This window comes from Marmota monax, unplaced genomic scaffold, assembly GCF_021218885.2.
Source record: "Marmota monax isolate L192 unplaced genomic scaffold, Marmota_monax_Labrador192_F-V1.1 WCK01_AAM20220418_F8-fsc00014, whole genome shotgun sequence".
NCBI classification, from domain to species: Eukaryota; Metazoa; Chordata; class Mammalia; order Rodentia; family Sciuridae; genus Marmota; species Marmota monax.
The window spans coordinates 18,629,278-18,639,439 of record NW_026695222.1 but is presented as its reverse complement, the minus strand read 5'-3'; the positions used below and the strand labels follow the sequence as shown (position 1 = coordinate 18,639,439).

The following is a 10,162-nucleotide window of genomic DNA, read 5'->3' as shown; positions in this document are numbered from 1 at the left end:
TTAGGAATGAGACCAGGAAAATCAGCATGATAAGAGGACATTTGAATATGTATTTTTTTAATTACATAAATAATGCATGGATACATGTAGATTAGAAACAAAAGTCAAAGAAGAAAAAATAGAGCAAAAAGTTGAAGTGCTCTGTATTAGTTTGCTATGGCTGCTACAACAAAACATTACAGGCAGGGTGCTGTGCGCAGGAGGCATTTGTTTTCTCAGGGTTCTGGAGATTGGAAGTCCAAAATGAAGTTCTTGGCAAGTTGGCTTTCTTTTGAGGCCTCTTTCCTTGGCTTGTGGGTGGTAGTCTCTTCTGCTGCTTTTAAACAAAGTCGGCCTTCTGTGCACAATGGAACAAATATAATGACCTGGGAAACTGGGTTTGGATTCAGGGCTCTTGACTTTGTAGAGTTCCTTGCCAGAACATGGCAGCGAGGCCTGCCTACCCTTCTGGTGCCCAGCTCTGTCTACACCGCGAGGGCCTCATGCATATGTATATGGAGACTCCAACCTGCACCTACGAGTTCCTCCAACAGATGCCCGTTGCTCACTGGTTGAGCCTGGTCACAACAGTGCTGTACTCCACCTGCCAGAGGACACACCTGGAGTGAGGTCCGCACAGGACCTGGAAAGAATTTCTGGGTCCCGGGCACCTGAAGCCTGGTCTGCAAGGAGGGTCAGGCATGTCCCTTTGGTTTTTGGGGTGAGGGGCTCCGGAGGGCGGCTGGAGTAGGCCTTCCAGCACCCAAGGGCAAGGCAGGGATCCTCTGGCTGAAGTCCAAGGATGTCACTGCTATCACTGAGATTTAGTGGGGATCTTTTCAGGTCTTTTTACATCCATTTCCTATCTAAAAATGAGATTCAAACTCCAAAACTTATAAAATTTTATTTTAAAAACGGATGCTCTATTTTTCTGAAATTTGCTTTCTTTTCATTATGTCTTATCGCTCTTTCACTTTTAGCATATACAGATCTACTTTGTTCTTTTTTATTTTAATTTTTTATTTGTCTTAATTAGTTATACATGACAGTAGAATGCATTTATGCACTTTGATATATCATATGTAAATGGGGTATAATTTTTCAGTTTTCTGATTGTACATGTTGTAGAATCACATGACTTTGTTCTTTTTAACTGCTGCATGATATCATAGGGCACAAAGATAAATGGAAGAAAAAGAAGTATAAAGCATATTTAACACAATTCAGTACACATTCCCTTGAAAAGCAGGATGATTTAACCAAAGCAAACTTAAAAATCACAAACTACCAAGGCTGGCGATATAGCTCAGTTGGTCGAGTGTTTGCCTTGTATGCCCAAGGCCCTGGGTTCAATCCCCAGCACCACACACACACACACACACACACACATACACACACAACCCCAGAAATTACCAAAATTAACTCAAGAAGAAATAGCAAAGCTAAACAGACTAATAATTCTCTGGATTAGCTGGAAACTGTTGGAATTAGTGAGGGATTTATTTAAGAGGACTTCATTGTTTCTTTTAATGCTATAAAATAATTCCAAAGCACATCAAGCATAAACCACACAGCAATAAGGGAGGGCTGGGCGTGCAGCTCAGTGGCCAAGCCCTTGCCTGGCAGGTACAAGGCCCCGGGTTCAACCGCCAGCACTGTAAGCCCGGAAGGAAACCGACCAGGATGTGTGGGAGAAACCTTAGCTCCATTTGCAAGGGAAGCAAATGGACTTGAGTTACAAGTGAATACACTCACCCCGCTGGAAGGTGTGGGGGTACAGGGACTCACCTGCCAGGTGTGGTGGCCCAGGTCTGTCATCCCAGCTACTCAGGAGGCTGAGGCAAGATGATCATGAATTCAAAGCCAGCCTGGGCAACTTAGCAGACCATGTCTCGAAATAAAATAAAAAGGTCTGGGGAGTTAGCTCTGTGGTGGAGTGCTTGCACAGCCCTGGGTTCAATCCCTAGTTAAAAAAAAAAAATCCAAAACACCCATCTAAGTAACTTTGGACAACAGCATCAGCGTTTTGACTGGATAGTGTAAGGCTACCAACAACAAGAATTGTGCAAAAATATTATGCTGTTTAGTATTATGTATATATAAGGATTGAACAATTAAGAAAATATCTTGTAGATAATAAAAGCCAGGTTTCTGTCGGAAGAAAAGGAGGCGCCTCAAAATAAGGAAAGAACGAGAATGTACACTGTGTTGTGTTGGACTAGAATAAGAATATTGAAATGAACCCGTGGTGTGTGTGTGTGTGTGTCTGTGTGTGCGTATGGATAAAAATAGAAATGAGCTGGCTTGTTGGTCTATCTGTGTGAGTTTCCTAGTTCTCCTCTCAGAAGGCCCCCAGGCAATGACACCCCGGGAACAATGGGCACCTCTTAATGTCTAGTGACCAGCTCTTGGTTTCTAAATACCATTCTTTCAACACAAGGAACTAGAGTTGCTAGGGAAGTGGTTAATTCCAGGGTGTGGGTGAGGCCGGAGATGAGCCTGGCTCTCATGATTGTGAAGAGTGAAGAAGCACTCAGGGAATGATGGGGCTGGGACCAAAGGCACAGAAACCCTCTACGTCATTGTGAAAGGCTAAATCGGAGGCCAGCTGTGTAACGGAGTCCTACAGATTGGACTATGACCCTGTTCTGTTTTCTCCCATAACCACTATCATCTTTTCCCCTACCATCTGTTTAACTTACATTTGTTTCATTGCCTGAGTCTCCCCGACTAGAATATAAGCTTTTCAAAATGGGGAGTCTAGAGGCATCTGATTTGTTTACTGATATATCCCAAGTACATGGGGCTATATCAGCACCCACAATTGCACCTGGCCTCTAGCGCACACTCAAAATAAAATTTGTGGAGTGAGTGAACGTTCTCTTCTCCTTCCCGTGGGCACAGGGTTCAGGGAAACTGAGGTTCTAAAGGCTGTAAAAGAACTCGTCCACACCATTGAACACCCAGCATCAGCCGCCGCCTCCACCTGATTCTCTGCTTCAGTGCTTCTGAGACTCACCGGGGCAGACAGAGAGAGTCTGGGGGGAACTGAGCAGACTGGAACATTCCCCACAAGAGCAGTGCTTGGCAACCTGGGAGCCCACCACCCAGGGACCCCTTCCGATGGTTTTCCGAGTGAAAGGTGTTTGGAGAAGCTGCAGTCACCGTGGGAGCTCCGTGAGAGGTTGACTTTTGCACGGCTACCGGAAAACCCACTGGCCACTTTGTGTCAGCTGGAACCCTCCTGCTCTTGAGAGGTGGCCATCAGTGCCCAGTAATGGAGAAGGACAGTGACTTTGCATCCTAGGGCTGCCGTAGGAGTGGCTTAAAACAACAAATTTTACCTCTGCGCCCTGGAGGCCAGAAGTCAGGGATCCGGGGGTCGCAGGTCACCCTTCTTCTGAGACCTGGGTAGAATCCCTCCTGGCCTTCCCTAGCCACTGGTGGCCTTGAGCGTCCCTTGAATTGTGGCCACATCCGTCCCTTCTCTGCCTCCATCCTTATAGCTTGGCCTTACATCACCTCTTCTATGTCCAAATGTCCCCTTACATAAGGACACAAATCAAGTTGGATTAGGGGCCACTCTAGTGACTTCACCTTTACTTGGTTATCTCATATTTCTGCCTGGTGTGGTGGTGCACGCCTGTAATCCCAGCGGCTCGGGAGGCTGAGGCAGGAGGATTGAGAGCTCAAAGCCAGCCTCAGCAAAAGCAAGATGCTAAGCCACACAGTGAGACTCTTTCTCCAAATACAAAATGGGGCTGGGGTGTGGCTCAGTGGCCGAGTGTCCCTGAGTTCAATCCCCCATACTTACCCTTCCCCCCAAAAGAAAGACCCTGTTTCTGAATTAAGTCACATTCTGAGATCCTAGGGGTTAGGACTTCAGCATATCCTTTTGGGACGACAGTAAGGAGCAACAAATCATGGATGGCTGGACCTGAAAGAACCTTTGCCATTGGAACCACTGGGTTCTACCCTCACTCTGTGTGATCTCAGCCAGGCCCAGGCTCTCCTGACGTGGGACGCGTCAGGGGAATTCACCAAAATATTGCCTCTGACAGAGGTCACCTCACCTTGCCTGGCCTCCTACTCCCAAATGCAGGCCCTTGGAGTCCGTCTGCTTGTTCCCTGCTGGCCGGGGCTTCCCCCACCTGACTTCACATCTATCCTGGCTCATCTGCCTCCTGAGAGCCTCCCACAGCCCCAGGAGACAGCTGAGAGCCCCAGAAAGAGTGAGGGGCACCACCTCTGGTCAGGGGCTCCCTGATCCCAACAGGAATAACGGGAACGTGAAGGACCTGGGGAATGGAGCATGCGTGGCCAGAGCAGAGGCGGGGACAGGAGGTGATGACCTGGAGGAGCCCTGTGGTCAGGGCTAGGGCAGTGCAGGGCTGGGAAAGCCCCAGTGACAAGACTTCAAATCACCAGCTACAGATGACATGCCGGCTTCGTACTGCGATGAGCCGTGGGTGACACAGACATAGCCAGTTGATTTCCTGCCCTCAAGGCAATTATGATCTACTTAGGAAGGTTAGACACGAAACTCAGGAGATTAGTATTTAAACAGCAATTCACAACACAGAGCCATCAGTTGCTAATGAACTATAGTGTAATAGAAAGCTTTAGTGGGATTCTGAGCAAGGAGAGATTATTTGGTCATTTGTGGTGTAGATTGATGCCTGTTTCCTTGCTGGGATAAAGGAAGAGTTAACTGAATATGGCAAGTTAGGAGGTCTCGGTCGGGGCAGCAGAGAAGCCTGATGCGTTTCAAATAATAATAGCTCCCATTTATTGAGCATCTTCTACAGATGTAGCAATTTACATACCTTATTACATTTCAGTCTTTCAGCAGGCTCATACCTTGCCACCGCTACCTACCTTCTGTATCAGTTAAAGCCAACATTAGCCCTGTAATAGATTAATCCCCAAATCTCAGTGGCTAAATATGACAGAGGTTTATTTCTGCTCTTACAAAGTCCAAATGATGGTTGAGGTGGGGTGAGGTAGGGAGGATCACAAGTTTGAGGCCAGCCTCAGCAGCTGAGCGACTGGTATATTTGGAAGAATAAATCTGAAAATTAGACTTTTGTTTATTGTGATCCTAAATAAGCAAAAGAACTATAAGTGAGCTCCCCGTCGTAGCTGGTGCACAGATGGAGGAACGGAGGGTCGCCACAGTCCCAGAGCCCCTTCTGTCCTTTCCTCACGACTGTTCCACTCATCCCCAGGCCCGACCGCTCTCCTGACTTTGGCTTCCATGACTTGTCTTTGTGTGGTTATGAGTTGGCCTTGGGGACTCACACAGCAGCGTCCCTCCCGGTGGCTGGCTTCTTTCGCTCAGCCTTCTGTTGGTGAGACCGTCCAGGGGGCTGCAGGGGGTTGCGGCTCATTGATGCCCGTTGGTGTTCCAGTCCCATGTGTGCACCTTATAGTTTGCTCACTACTGGGGATCGGGGCTTGTTTCCAACCTGGGGCTGCCACGAAAAGTGTGTTAGGAACAGGCGGCACATGTCCTTCGATGAACAAATGTAGGCATTTCTGTTGAGGCTGTGCTAAGGAGCGGGGTTGCTGGGTCCCGGGGCACATGCGTGTTCAACTTCAACTTCTAAATGGTCTTCCAGGGGCTGTACCTATTTGCACTTTGCTGTGGACTGAATGCACTCCCCGACTCACCTGTTGGAACCCTAAACCCCAATGTGATGACATCCGGAGATCAGGTCTCAAGGGTAGAGTCTTCATAATGGGATTAGTGGCCTTATAAGCAGAGACACCTCGAGGTCACTTCCTCCCTCTCGGCTCTCCACCCTGGGAGGATACGATGGCCATCTGGCATCCAGAAGAGCATTCTCATCAGACACCAAGTCTGCTGTCACCTGCATCTTGAGCTCCCCAGCCTCTGGAACTGCGAGATACATGTTGTCTTTTAAGCTGTCCCGTCTCTGGCAAATTGTTAGAGCAGCCTGCACCATCTGAGACCCGCTGCCACCAGCAGGGGGCAGGTTCTCCAGTTACTCCACATTTTCATAACACCAGTTTTGTCTGAGCTTTTTAATTTGGCCATTTCACTCTTAAGAGGATACCAAGCGGGAGCAGTTCTTAGGAACTACTCTCTGCGGAATCACAGGTCCTGGAGAGATAGCTGGGGCTGGGCGAGTGGCACCGAAAGAAAGCTGGGCTTGATTGGGTCTGGGGGATGCGGGCGATGGCTCTGGGCCTACCTCCTTTGTGGATGGGATGAGAGAGCATCCTTTTAAGATAGCCCACCTGTCCCTGGCATTTCTGCTGCTGTGTCTAAGCTAATGGCCCCATGAGATCACTTGAGACAGGAGGAAAAACCTTCTCGGAGGGAAAGGACAGAATGGAGCCTTGGATTCTTTACTGGCCCCAGGTGGGAAATCACTTTCTTCTGGCCCATAAAGCAGCCGTCTGTTCTGCTGTTTTACTACCAGCGTTCCTCAGCGGGCTGGGAGAAGCAGGCCCAGGTGGATATGTTGTGGGGGAAATTGATGCCCCCGGCTCTGGGAGAAATCCTCAGGATGCCTTTACCTGTCCCTCAGCAACCAGCCTGGTGCAGCCTCCTGAATCCAGTAAGCCCAAGGGGGTCGTCAAGCGTGCTGCTGTCAAGGGACAGGTGGCATCTCAGAATCTCTTCTCTCAGCCTGGATCAGAAACATACTACAACCAGAGATGGTGTTCAAAGCCTCGGAGGCCAATGTTGCTCGGGAAAGAGAAGAGCGTCCAGGCCCAGGTTCCAAGCCCGAGGGATGTGGGCGTCACAGACCCAAATTCTGGAACAGAGAGGAGTGTGGGAGAAGCCAGGAAGCACGGGAGGGGCGTGCAGGGACAGGAGCCTGGGGCCAGCTCTGTGCTACCTTATTGCATGAGGGGTCTGTGTTGGGCATGTTTCCCTGACATGGAACTTTCCTATCACAGCCTTCAGAGTCTTAGGCTGAGGAACACCAGCTGCCTATGAATGTGTCGGACACATTCCCCTGAGAACTACCTGCTTCGGGAAGAGACACCAGGGCAGGAAGCCCCGAACTTCCCTGAATCTGTCATACAAATGGGGTCTGAAAGGTGGTTGAAATCTGGTTCTGCAGATGCTATTGGTTCCCGAGTTCAAAGTGACCCCAGCCAAAGCCATCAGTGGGGGACTGAGCTGATGACCTTTCTCGGGACCACAATTTCCTCCACTGACAATTGGTGACTTCTGATCATATAAACTTTTTGGTGGAAAAAAGTTTCCAATATTTTTGAAATTAAATATGTAACTTTAGAATAGTTTTAGATTGGCAAAAAAAAGATTTAATAGTTTTGGAGTTAAACTAAAAATTAGTTTTAGTTTTTTTTTCAAAATAATTTTTATATGGTTTTAGATTTTTAAAGACAGTACGAAGTCCTCAGGTATCCTGGCCCTAGATTCCCCTACTGTTAGCATCTTGTATTATTATTACACTTGTTATAACTAACGACTCCACAGTGATATATTATTTTAACTAGATTCTGTACTTTATTCAGATTTTATTGTTTTCTCCCTAATGTCCTTTTTGTTTTTCAGGGTCACATCTAGGACACCACATTAGATTTAGTTCTCATCTGTGTTGTGACAATTTCTCATTCTGTCCTTGTTTTCTTTCTTTTTTGGTACCAGGGATTGAACTCAGGGGCACTCAACCACTGAGCCACATCCCCAGCCCCCTTCAAGTTATTCAAGACCTCACTAAATTGCTGAGGCTGGCTTTGAACTTGCGATCCTCCTGCCTCAGCCTCCCAAGCTGCTGGGATTACAGGTGTGAACCACCAAGCCTGGCTCCATCCTTGTTTTCGATGACCTTGACAGTTTTGCAAACAGGCCAGGCAGTTTTATAGAATGTCACTTAATGTGTGTTTGGTGTTCTTCATTAGGGACTTTGGAAAAGACTAGAGTGCCATTGTCATTTCATCACATCAAGGATACATACTGTTAGGGACTGGATGCTTGTGTCCCGCCCCACCCCACCCCCAATTAATCCCCAATGCCAGGGTATAAGGGGGCGGGGCCTGTGGAGGTGATTAGCTTAGGAGGGTGGAGCCCTCATGATGGGTTTCATGCTCTCATAAGCTGAGACCGCAGAGAGCTGGCGTCCTCCTCTCTCATCTCCCCCAGGAGAGGCTGCAGTGGGAAGCCAGCATCTGCAACCTGGAAGAGGGCCCTCACCAGAGCCTGACCCTAGCCTTCTAGCCTCCCAAATTGAGAAAAAGAGACATCTGTTGCTGTAGCCAGCCAGTCTATGGTGATTGTTATAGCAGCCAGCACTGACTAAGACAGACTACCAACATGACTTGTCTTTGAAGAGGCGGACCTTGACCACCTGGCTACGTGCCAGGTTTCTCTATGATAAATTTACTCTCCGCCTCCTATCACTCCACTCTGTGGAACAGGCCATTACCTAAGGGTGGGGAGTCAATGCTCTGCCTCTCCTTGAGGGGGATATTTGCACAAATTGTTAGAATTCTGATTGGGAGATTTGTCTTTGCCCTATTATTGGCAAAGCCGCCCCTTAATCTCAACAGGTTGGCTGGGCCACTTTTTCTACTTGGCTTTTTTTTTTTTCCCCCCAGACAGTTTTCCTCCCTGGGATCCTGACACTAGGAATGTCAGGCACCCACGACCCACACAGTGTCAGATGGGCCAGATGGAGAAGTGGGCCAAGTCTGATGGGTGATGATGTGGTAAATATTGACTGTGCACTGCTACGGGCCGGGCACGGTTCAGGGGAGTAGAGAGCAAGGAGAAGATCCTGACTCCCATAGAGTTACCTTACCCTCCTCTCACATCTGGATTGAAGGCCAGCAGCATTAGCATCATGTGGGAGAGCTGAGGAATGCCAATTCTCAGCCCCAGCCCAGACCTACTGCACCAGAGTCTGAATTCTCAATAAGGTTCTTGTGGGATTCCTAGGCACATTGAAGCACTGGTCTAGAAGGCATTTCCCAAGCACATAATCAAACATTAAGTAAGTGTCATGATCTCAAATAGGACAAAGGAAACTTATGAGCATGTGTTGACTCAGGTGTGTGACAGAATAACCATCCCCAGTACCTATGAGAGATGGGTTCCAGGGCCCCTTGCAGATACCAAAATCTGACAATACTCAAGTCCCTCACGTAAAATGATGTATTTGCATGGGAACCTACACATATCTTCGTCTAGGCTTTAAGTCATTTCAAGATTCCTTATCATACCTGACCACAATGGAAAGGCCATATAAATAGTTATATTGTAGGGCTGGGGCTGGGGCTCAGTGGTAGAGCACTTGCCTGGCATGTGTGAGGCACTGAGTTTGATCCTCAGCACCACATATAAATAAATAAATAAAGGTCTATCAACCACTTAAAATATTTAAAAAAATAGTTGTATTGTTCAGAGAACAATGATGAGAAAATTAAGTCTATACATGTTCAGTTCAGTTTTTTTCTGAATATTTGTGATCCTCAGGTAAGTGAAGCCATAGATATGTAGAAATGACCATCATTTAAAAAAAAAAAACAACATGAGGAGGACTAATGGAAAAATGAACTTTCATGTCCTGGGTGGTCTGCATCTGATTAGCTCATGACCATCTCCACCCCCCTGCCACGTAGCTCTATCTAATGCCCTTTAATAAGCCCCACCCTGGATTACTAGCCTGCATGGGTCCTGGACGTCCATGCCACTCGACACCTGGGCAATGCAGGGTTTGCAGCACTCACAAGAGCAGAGCTGAGGACAGGCAGCTGGATATAGGAGTGGGGGACCTCCAGCCCGTGACCAGGCCACCATGAGCAGATCTCAAGTGTCACTGGCCTCACACTCAGGGTCGAAGGCCAACGGTTTGAGGACTGAAGGATCTGGAGGGCAGAAGACCCTTGGTGAAGTTAACTCTGGTCATGGAGATCAGGACCATGAAGGACAAGCGACCTGCCCAGGGCCACAGGACGGGGACCGGAGGGAGCCTGAGCCCTTCACCAGCTACCACAGGGACGAGGATGGTGGTGGACAAATAAACAAGAGCAAGGAGGAGGGAGGAGACAAAGCCCAGGGTACCCAGCCACCAGATGTGACAGCACATCATGGTCCCATCTTGGAACGCTTCTCTGTCACACACAGGGTAAATGGGTCTATTCCCTGTGAATTATCTTCTAGCCAGCAGCTCCTTCCATC

The 10,162-nt window shown here is 48.1% G+C and overlaps 1 long non-coding RNA gene across 1 annotated transcript; it reads right to left on the bottom strand.

Annotated features, from left to right (window-relative positions):
- Positions 1–5,051: 5,051 nt before the first annotated feature.
- Positions 5,052–8,925, bottom strand: LOC124085598 (uncharacterized). Its single transcript, XR_009225778.1, has 2 exons — positions 5,653–8,925; positions 5,052–5,453 (listed from the first exon to the last, which is right to left on the bottom strand). It is a non-coding gene; the product is annotated as an uncharacterized LOC124085598 (long non-coding RNA).
- Positions 8,926–10,162: the final 1,237 nt, after the last annotated feature.